Here is an 11,666-nt window from a genome sequence, read left to right on the forward strand (position 1 = left end):
TCACTCCCTCAAACTTGGTATGGAACCTAAAAGGTTTGAGTAGACCGCCTGTTTTTTGGCAAACAGGGGCACTCAAACCCTTATTCCTACTAGGTAACCACTCCTTGGGTTAATAGCCAACAAACATTGGCGAATCAAGGGGATCAGCCGGCCTCCGCTACCTGGTACCTCCACTACTCAAGCTAGAGTGTAACGGAGACTGAGTAACTCCCATGTTAACTTATAGTCACTCTCTCAAACTAAATATAGACCAAAAGGTGTAAGTCGCCTGCCTGCTTTTAGCAAACAGCGGCTCTCAACCACTACTCCTGCTAGGTTAACAACCTTTGAGTTAATAGCCAAGAAAAACTTGGCGAATCAAGGGGACTATCCGGCCCCCGCCGCCTGGTTTCCCTACCACTCAAACAAAATAGGCAGAGATTGACTAACCGCAAGGTTAACCAGTCGCCCTCCTTAGTACGGAACCTAAAAGGTATGAGGAGTCCGCCTGTTTTTTGGTAAACAGAGGTACTCGACCACTATTCTTACTAGGTTAGCTATACTTAAAGTTGTCGTCTGTAACCCAACAGGCGTAGCTACTTTGGTTGGACGTCCTGTCTGACGCCTGCTTCTATGCAGCCACCAAAGCAGACGACCAGCCATCCCCCAACGAAATAAACTAAGTACCAAACTTAGTATATTGAATCAAAAGAGGCCAACGGCCGAATAATGCTAAACGCTTACCCCTTGTGCAATAGTTGACAGTCCACCTGATCAGGGGCTATCTGCATAGTAGGGCAAAGAATCGACATCTGTCTAGTTCGGCGGCAATCATTATTATGATTGATTAACTTTGAAAATGTCATACCGCCCAAGGTATCAAAATTTTCTAAGTTAATCAAGTCCATCTCCCATTAGAACTAGACAAGATGCCGACCTAGCAAAGCTTCAAGGGTCTAACTTTCGAAAGGAGCAATCCCTCCTGGAAAGAGAAATAACTCCTTCCGAGGGGCAAATGTTTAGGGTAAAATTACCTATGACAAATGGACCAATCCGGACCTGCCACGTGTCCACCACGTGGGCCAATCAGCGTATGCCACTTGTCACCCTAATAGGTCCAACATGGACTAATCAGGTTACATCATGTGGCCCATTATTCGCCAACCTAGAAAACGGCCATCGCAGGCCCAATTCCCGAGGCAAGCCCAATCAGTCCTAGGTTTTCCCAGAAAACCTAGTATTGGGCACGTACTTCGAGGCTATATAAACATGTCATTAGCCTCCATAAACAAGAGAACCATCTCACCTAGAGAAGTGTAAACACATTGATCACTTCTCCCCTAGAGGAACCAGATCTCCCACCTTTACTTTCCGCATTTATTACTCCTCAAACAAGTACTAACTTGACCGTTAGAGGCGGAGCTCCCACCACAAGGAGTCTCCGTTGTTTTGCAGTTACAGGCGCTAGGATACCAGTCCGGAATTGTAACTCTCCCGCAGGACATCAAAAAACCCCGAAACACATCCCATTTTCTCTCTCTTCAACTCTCATTCAAAGTTTTCAAAGTCTAATTTTTTCTTCTTCAACAATTCGTATGAACAACAAACCAAATTTCGAAAAAAACCCTTGCCGGCCTTACCACTCATGTCTAAGTCGCCAATCGCAACAGTGTTAATCTGATGTGGAGATCACCAGAGTTACAATTTTTCTCGACACAAATGATTAGAGTTGTTGTTTTTCGAAGGATTCCGATGTAATCATCGGCGTTGATCTGATAATCATCATCGGGGCTACTCCTTCAATTCCATGCATGATTTCAATCAGAATTGTTTTTATTACATGATTAATTTCGAATTGGATTGAAATTTAGAAAAAGTACTTTCCATCGAGGTTCAATGCAAGGTATGTTAAATTTTGAATTAGGTCTCTTGTAAATATCCCTTTTCTTTAGTAAAAGAAATCCTTAAAAATCGAATTGAATTTTGTTGTTGTTAGTAACTTGATTTCTTTTTAATTAAAAATGCATGATTAAAACCTAATAAAAACCAAGAAAATTAAATTTCATGAATAATTTCAAATTAATTAAAGAAAAATTGTATTTGTTGGGGCTGTTGTGGTGCTGTTTTGCTTTCGCAATCTTATATAAATATTAATTACACATACTCGTATTTTATTAGCAATTAGTAATCTAAGTTCCCCGTAGATTGAATTGTATATTGAATTTGAATTCATATTGTCATTGATAATTAAAGTTCATTTCTTATTTCTACATTATTTTTACTGAATTATAGGTAGAATATCATTTAGCAGCTTAACAAGGCCGAGGGTGAATCAAATTTCAAATTTTGCCTCAATTTTCTTACTTTAATCAAGAATTCTATCTCTAGTTCTTAGTATTTAGTGATTGACTGCTATATTTTTGTTGTTGCGGTGTGGTTGTGTGTGACTGTTATGTGTGTCAATTTATTAGTGTATATTGGAGGCTTATTCAGGCTCGAAACAGAAAGGGCTGCAACAGCAATGAAAAAAAATACTCATACGTTGATGTCATTCTCCTTGCCTTTTGCTTCAGCTAAAGGTATTGGCCTCTTCATGGTTACCTTTTCACAATGAAGGATTAAGATGTTGATGAGTTGTATCTACTGTATCTAAGTGTTGTTAAATACTTCGTATGTGATAGATCAGCAGCGGGGAATCTAGAGTTCTAGACCTTGGATAGGGTGTTACTCATACCTGTTTATCTATTTTTCAGATGTTGTTTCAACATTGGGGAAACTAGACCTTGTTATAGTGTGATACAAACATCTGTCACATTATTTTTAGGTTTTTTTTTGTCCTCCCCTTTGCCATGTTCTCAAGTGCTCAAGTAATTGCAACAAGATTAACTGTGTTGAGTTTATGGTGTATCTATTGATTTTGAGTTCTGATCTTGCAAGATTCATGTGAATGTTTTCCGTGGTCTAGTTTGTGATTGTATAACTTTCAATTTGAGGATAGGGGTAATATCTTGACACATACCAGTTTCTGGGTTTTCTGATGTCCTGCGGGAAAGTTACAATTTTGGGACTGGTATCCTTGCGCTTGTATCTGCAAAACAACGGAGACTCCTTGTGGTGGGAGCTCTGCCTCCGACGGTCAAGTTAGTACTTGTTTTAGGAGTAAGTAAATGCGGAAAAGTAAAGGTGGGAGATCTGGTCCCTTAAGGTGAGGAGTGATCAATGTGGTTTGGCTTCTCTAGGTGAGAATAAATAATTGCTCAAAAATCCCCCTGTAATGAGGATTAATTAACGCATTTATATTCTTGGGAAGCGTGCCAAACTCTAGGTTTAGGTCAACCTAGAGCTGATTGGGCTTTTCCCGGAAGGAGGGCCTAGGTGGCCATTTTCCTAGGTGGCAAACAGCAGGCCACTTGGCGTGGCATAATTGGTCCATGGTGGACAAATGGTTGTGTGCCACGTGGCAGCCCTTGAGAGGTCCAAATGGAGGACACTTGGCAGGACCTGATTGGTCTACGTGGCGTACACTGATTGAGCGGGGAAAATCCCCTAATTACTTGCCCCTCACTGGTGGCACGTGACTGGTTACATGTCACCTATGACAGGTGTCGGCCTGTAATAGGCGATGGCCTGCTACAGGTGTCGTCCTGCTATTGGCCGAACGTTTTTCCCGCTTAATTTTTTGAATTTGGAAGTGACCCTTCGTATTCTCATTTTACCCTATATAAGGGTATGTTGACCAATTCTTTTGTTCACATTTGCGAACTTTGCAAGAGAACTCTCGGACCCCTGAACTTGAGCTCTGATTTTCTAGACAACTGAATTCACCAACCGCCTGCTTTTTTAGACGCCTGTTCAATCAAGCACCTTTTCAGAACTTAAGTTTTAGGTAAAAGTCTGTTCCTTTATCCTTTTCTGCTTTGCTTTTGCACTTTCTTCTTTCTTTTTGAAAATAAGGCCTCAAAAGCATCCGGCACGACCTAGGTTAGCAATCAACCGGTCACCGGGGACGGCTGAGTCTAGGACTAGGGGTGTCGACTGCCCTGCGGTACTTCAAACTTTGTGCAAGTTCGAAAATCCAACTGTCTTTGTATCTATGCAGGACAGTATGGCAAGAACCAAAAGAACAAAGAGGATTGAAAACTCTGATGGCTCTTCATTTTGGGTTCAATTTAGCGAGCTATCGGTCCAGATGCTTGACACCGACGGGACCCCGCCGGGACCCGAGGTGGCTCTGCGGTCGAGAGCTCTGAGGAGAGGGCCAAGGTGGTCCCTTCCCATTTTACAGTTGACTTAGCTGGTCAACAGTCGGCCCCTTCTGAAGAAGAGGGGTCGGCCCCCTCAGAGAGATGGGAGTCGGACTCTTCTGATAGTGAGTCTGAAGCCAGCTCTTCAAGCCGCCTCTCCCTTAGCTCAGAAGAAAGGCATTCTCGCCTTCATGAGGCGAGACTTTCTCATTCAATCGAAAAAGGGGTCGACCGGTCAAAACCATCTTCCTCCCATAGGGAATTTAACACCCCTTATTACTGTCACGTCCCAAAGGGCCGAATCAAGGCCATGAAAGAAAGAATAGAGACTTTTTTGTCGGACCATGTGATGGGTCCGGATTTTCAATTATTCGTGCCGGATGCTGAAGATGTAGTCGTCTGGCCCGAGGGGTCTAGTTACGGGGACGCTTATTTTGGCTGCTACGAGGCGGCCATTAATGCCGGCCTTCGATTTCCCTTGCATCCGAGCGTTCAACAAATTCTCGATGGATACGAGGTGGGGCTATGGCAGTTAGCCCCTAATTCCTGCCTTAACATCCTTGGCTATGTAGCCGGATGTGAAATGCATGGGGTGGAGCCGTATTTTGAGGCGTTTGCCCATATGAATTATTTAAGCCGAACCCCCAAGGAAAGCGGTACCAGCTAGTACCAGATAACGAGCCACAAAGGCTATCTGATGACTAGGGGGAAGGAGAACAAGTGGAAGGATTGGAGAAACACCTAGTCTCCAGCTCTAATAAACTCCTGAAAAAACAATATAATAGGTGGAACAGGGATCCGCTTCTTCTTGCAGGCGGTCGTAGTATGCCACCTGTTCCACGCCGGGCCAATGAGGAGATCCTTGACCAAGGACTCATCAAAGTAGAGATAAGGGCAAACTCTACTACTGGGTTACGGGAGTAGGTGCCTTTAAACTGTGTTCCCAGTTTTCAGTGGCTATACGATGAGTACTTTTTGGCCGCCTGTGGCCTTAGTAGTCGGACCTCCAGGGGTAACCGGCCTCTTGTGCCTCTACATGCATTACTTGATTTATTTTTGCATTGTTCTCACTCTTTGTGGCATTTTCTTTCAGCCCAAGCTATGGACCACATTTCTGCTTCTAAGAAGGCGGCTGCTTTACTGCGCGCCTCAATCATGAGCCAGAGGCGGTCTTTTACCGACTCTGCCAAGGAGTCGCCCCCTAGTGAGTTCCGAACCTTCAAGATTTTTTCTTTGAAAGCTTTTCTTTGTCAGTACTAATCTTTTATGGTTTTGTAGGTGGGCTCGTCCAAACCCTCTTCTTCCCAGCAGCCAGCCGCAAAAGCACGTAAACTGGCCACTTGGAGTACACCTGGCTCCTCCAAGAAACACGCAGATGAGAAGCATCCGCAAACCCCCAAGAGTGGGGGAAAAGAAGTACAATTCCCAAGGGACAGCTGGCCTCTAAGAGGTACAATCAAGCTCTACTAGACTTGTCTTAACCTTTTCTTCAATACCCTCTTCATGTTTTGATGCTTTCTTTTCTGAATCCAGGCGGCCCTCAGGAACCAGACTTGGTCCAAATGGACAAATCTATGGTTAAGGTCATCCCTCTAGAGAAGAGGGATGGAGTCAAGGGAGTTGGCACCCTTAACCTCGACGGTATTATGGGTCTCCTCTCCGAGGTATACTTAGCATTTTTTGTAAAATGTTAATTGAATTTGCGTGCCACCTGTTTTTGCAAATCTAACGCCTGATGCCTCTTGATCAGACCACGCTCCGTGTACACGGCCTTCGTAGGCCGATTAGTGCCAAAAACAAAGAGGTAAAAGCTGCTAAAGCTATTATCAAGCGCTTGCCACTTCAACATTTAGAACTGAGTTGGAGGCAGCCAAGAAACGGAACGAAGAGCTGGAGAAGACGGTTAAAAGCCTCTAGGATGAGTTGCGGCCACTTAAACATATTGCCCATCATGCTGAGAGCCTTCATAAGTCTTTGGATGCAGTCAAGGACCGCTTGGTGAAGCAGGAGGCGGCCAATCACCAAAGATCATAATGCGAAGGCCGAGACCGAGAAGCTGGCTCTAGCCCAGGCCATGATGGAGGACTCGGCCAATATCATGAAGATGACCTGGTCGTCTCTCTTCCCAAAAGCTAGCTATGCTGCATGGGATAAGAAATTCAACGCTTGTACTGAAAAGTACAACAGAATAATCATGCAGCAAGTGGCTGATGAGGACGAGAAGAAAGAGGAAGGGGCCAGCTCGAGCTCCGAGGAGGAAGAAGAGGTGGTGGCCCTACAACCAATTCAGGAGGATGCGCCTAAAACTCCTGCCCCTGAAGATGAGTCAACAAAAGAGGATGCTTTGAAGAATCAAGCGCCCGTCGTTGAACTCGATCAGCCGGCAGTTGAGACTCAAGCCCCACCCAATGTTTAAAGCTTTTATTTTTTTCAACTTTCCAACGGCCTGCGTGTCGTTGGTTTCTTTGTATTAACCCGGCTAAGGGGCCGGGGTTTATAAATATTTTGCCAGTCTTTGTGGCCAACTGTTTATATATGAAAACGGCGACCACTGTTTGGTCGTCTTGTCTATGATCACTGAATTTTGTTTTATTTTTTCCAAGTATAGAGGCTCCTTGATATCCACTTGAATGCCCTACCAACTGTTCCAGCTGATATGTTGTTTAGAATTTAGAATTTTGCTTAGAATTTTGCAAGCAAAGTTTTTCAAGTACCGACTGCCTATGCCCCTGGACGACTTGTTGTCTTGGCTCCAGATTGACGACCAGTCGACCACGTATCCAGTCGGTTCCCCAACGTATTTTAGGAAACACGTTAGGTCTGTTTAACTTTTTTCAAGTTAGAAGGAACAGGACGCTTGTAATCGGGCCGCCCGTTTGTTTAAGTAGAAATAGTCCGTGATTGCCTTTAGCTAGGTGGACTCGTCATAGCTTTTTGGATCCACACTAAGTACGTGGGAGTGACTAGAGTAATCTTTGAGATTACCCAATCGTCACCTCTCTTGCTTGAGTAGTAGAGGTACCAGGGGGCGAAGGCCGGCTGATCCCCTTGATTCTCCAATTTCTGTTGGCTATTAACTGAAAGGCACCCCCTGTACTTACCCCAAGTGATACAGGCGGTTATCGGACTCGGATGTCAACTGCTAACACTTGTTTGGTTAGTGTTAGAGTTATCCTTGTCTCGAAACGGCTACGTGGTTTGCCCTTGGAGGACAGTCGTTTAGGTGCCGTGTACTTAGTTTATAGAGCATTATTCCACCCAAAAGGGAGCTGCTCTCTGCGATGAATCTCATCTGGAGGGATTTCGCCGGACGCCTGCTATGATGTTGGGACAGGTCGTATTAGTTTAAAGAGAGGATCAGTTGCCTAGGCACCTAAGTTGATCATCCGCCATAGGCCTTATTTTAGTTCATGGTGGACAAGTATAGGAGAGTAGCCGACTGTGAAGTTACAGGCGGCATGCCCCTTTGAAATAGTACAAAGAAAATGGAGAGTAGCCTACTGTCCATAGAACAGGCGGCATGCCTCTCTGTTTATTTACTATAAATGAAGCAAATTTTGCAAGTTTTATTAGCTGATCTCGGTAATTACATAATTCAAAAGTAATACTTCTTTAAATTATATACATTGCAGGTTCGAGGTAAGGGTTGGCCGTCTGGTGTTTCCAGGCGATAACTGCCGTCCCGAACCTCTTCATAGATTCGGTAGGGTCCTTCCCAGTTGGGAGTTAATTTGCCCTACCGACTGCTTTCATCTTTCGTAGTACAAAGTCCCCCACTTTGAGTGGACGCCTGTGTACCCTTTTGTTATATGCCCTTGTCATTCTCAGGCAGTAGATTTCATGGCGTAGGGCTGCATTGCCCCTTCGTTCTGGGAGTGAATCCAATGCTAGGCGCATGGCTTCCTAATTTGCTTCTTCGTCATACAGCATTCTACGAAGTGTCGGCTCATAATGTTCAATTGGAAGAACAACTTCTGCCCCATAAGTTAGGAGGAATGGAGTCTCTTCAGGTGCCCCTTTTTCAGTCGTCCTAATGGCCCAGAGAACATGTGGTAGTTCGTTTTCCCGTAGGCCGCCTACTCTCTCAATTTTCTTCTTAATATCGTCTGAGATGATTTTATTGAAAGCTTCTACTTGGCCGTTTGCTTGTGGTCGGCCGACTGATGCAAAGAAGTGTGAGATGCCTTGGTCTCCCAACCAATTTTTGAGAACATGCATCTCAAATTGGGGACCATTATCAAAAACCATAGACATGGGCACCCCAAATAGAGTAATGACATTTTTCCAGATGAACGAGATCACATCCTTCGTCTTGATACCCTTAACTGCTTCTGCCTCCACCCATTTGGTGAAGTAATCAACTGCAACCAGTATGTACCGCCTGCCGCCTGTAGCAGGCGTATAGGGACCTACGATATCCATTCCCCACTTGGCGAAGGGTGTGGGACTGTGGATGGCCGTGAGCTCTGTGGCCGGACGATGGATTAACCTGCCAAACCTTTGGCACTTGTCACATTTTTTTACCATTTCCATGGCATCAGCTTCCAAGGTAGGCCAGAGGTAACCTTACCGCCTAGATCTTTGAGCAAGTGACCTGCCGCCTACGTGAGAAGCGCAGTATCCTGAATGTAAATCTTCTAAGACCTCTTGTCCTTTTTCTGGGGTAAAGCATTTCAAGAGGGGCTGAAGATGCCCTTTCTTGAAAAGTTCCCCTTTACACATTTCAAAGTTGGACGCCCGTTTTTTCAGCAAGGCCGCCTGTGATTGATAACTCGGCAAGGTGCCGTCTGCTAAATATTCCCTGATTGGGTCCATCTAGGTTAAACTTCTATCCAGAATTCCAATAGGCTCTTCTTCAATGCTTTTTTTTTCATAACCTCCCAAAAGACAATCCTTGGAGTGTCATAGGAGGCTGAAGATGCCAGTTTTGATAGGGCATCCGCCTGGTTGTTCTCGAACCTGGGTACTTGAGTTAGATGAAACTCTTCAAGTGACCCGGCCGTCTGTCGTACTGCCTGCAAATATTTAATCATGGCCGGATGGGTTGCTTTAAATTCACCGTTGTACTGGCTTACTATGAACTGTAAGTCACAGCAGGCGTCTATTTTTCTTGCCCCCTCCGCCTTGCACATGCGGATGTCGACCAATAAAGCTTCATATTCCGCCTTGTTGTTCGAGGCTTGGAAGTTAAAACGTAGAGCATACTCGTATTTGTTGCCTTCTGGAGACTGACATATGACACCTGCACCACAACCATTCACAGTGGAGCTCCCGTCCACATAAACCATCCAGACTTGGTTTGGAATTTGAGAATCAGAGGACCGAGTCATCTCTACTATAAATTCAGCAAATGTTTGTCACTTCACGGCTTTCCTTGGCTCGAACGTAATTTCAAGGCTCTGAATTTCTATTGCCCATTTGATCATTCGGCCTGACAACTCCATGGTTGTCAGTGGCCGCTTGATTGGCTGATCTGTGTATACCACTACCGAATGTGTCAGGAACTAAGGCTTCAATTTTCTAACTGCCATGAAGAGATCAAGGCCAAAATTTTCCACTAAGGGGTATCTCAACTCGGCATTCTTCAACACGTGACTGACAAAATAGACCGGGAGCTGGCAGCCGTCCCTCTCAGCAAGGAGGACGACACTTAGAGCATGGTTTGACACTGCTAGATACATATAGAGCACTTCTTTGGGTAAAGGGCTGACCAGCCTTGATAAAGAGTGCAAATGTTCTTTCAGCTTTTGGAAGGCCGCTTCAGCATCCGGCCCCCATTCAAACATAGCTTTCTTTTTAATTGCCTGAAAGAAATTGAGGCATTTGTCGCCTGCTCGGCTGAGAAATCTTCCCAGGGCCGCTAAACAACCTGTTAATTTCTGGACCTCTCGGACATTGCGGGGTGACTCCATGTCTATGACCGCTTGCACTTTTTCGAGGTTAGCCTCTATGTCCCTTTGATTGATAAGAATGCCAGGGAACTTCCCAGACTCAACTCCAAAAACACACTTCTTGGGATTGAGCATGACTTGGTGCCGCCTGAGTGTTGTGAATGTTTCTCGGAGGTCGCCCAAATGGTCCGTCTTGAGTTTAGACTTCACTATCATATCATCTATGTATGCCTCGACGTTCCTTCCAATTTGATCAAAGAACACCGTGTTTATCATTCTTTGGAAGGTGGCCGGGGCGTTTTTTAGACCAAACGGCATGACCGTGTAACAGTATAGGCCCTGATCTGTGACAAAGGCCGTCTTCTCTTGGTCTTTCTTGCATAGAGGAATCTGATGGAAATCAGAGTAGGCGTCCATGAAACTCATTAAGGCGTGGCCGGCTGTAGAGTCGACTAGACTGCTGATCTTGGGCAATGGATAACATTCTTTGGGGCACGCCTTATTTAAGTCTGTGTAGTCCACACACATGCGCCAGGTACCATTCGGCTTTTTCACGAGTACAACGTTTGCAACCCAGTTAGGGAAATAACACTGCCGAATAAACCCTACATCAAGTAATTTTTTTTCCACCATGGTTCCGTTTCTTTTGCCTGACCGGCTTCTTTTTTGGATCCACAACTAACTTATGCACTACCAAGTCTGGACTAATACCTGACATCTCATGTACCTCAAATGTAAAAATATCCTTGAATTCCTTCAAGAGTTGGTGAAAATCATCACCAAGTGCCTCAAGAGCAGTCGTCCCAACCTTAACTGTTCAGTCAGGGCTTGAGTCGTCCAGGACGACATCCACATGTTCACCAGCCGGCTGAGGGCGGAACTCGTCTAACCGCTCCTCGGCCAATGATTTCTATCGCTTTTCCTTTCTTTCGGCCCCCAGTTGGACGACCTTTCTTTTCTTGCCACCTGCTGCTTGGGCAGGCGCATCCTCCTTAATTTGCTCAAGGTTCGTTTTCTCTCCACTTGGGCCAGCAGTCGCCACAGTGGGTTTAATATAAGAGAGGTAACACTCTCGTGCCATTTTCTGGTCTCCCCTTAGGGAGCCGATTGTTCCATCATCCTTCTCAAACTTGAGCAGCATGAGAGATGGAATGATGACAGCTTTGGAATTTTTCAGGGTGGGTCTCCCTAAGATCATGTTATAGGCTGAGAGCTCTTCAACAACTAAGAACCGAATCACCATGTGACGGCTCTCCCCTTTCTCGCCCAGACGAATGGGTAGATACACTCGTCCCACTAGGTGTACAACGCTTCCTCCAAACCCCACTAAAGGGTGAGATACCGGATGTATGTAGTCAAGTTTGTACTTTAGCTTTGCCAAGCACTTGTTGTTGATTAGATCAGAAGAACTGCGGTGTCTATGAGGATCCGGCCAACTCTCTGATTGGCCACTTTACATTCAATAACAATGGGGTCGTCATGCGGCCCTCTAACGCCTCCCAAGTCTTCCTCTATGATGACAATTTCTGGGAATGAACTCTTGGGAGGTTCG

Source organism: Chenopodium quinoa, unplaced genomic scaffold (assembly GCF_001683475.1).
Source record: "Chenopodium quinoa cultivar QQ74 unplaced genomic scaffold, ASM168347v1, whole genome shotgun sequence".
Lineage (NCBI taxonomy): Eukaryota > Viridiplantae > Streptophyta > Magnoliopsida > Caryophyllales > Amaranthaceae > Chenopodium > Chenopodium quinoa.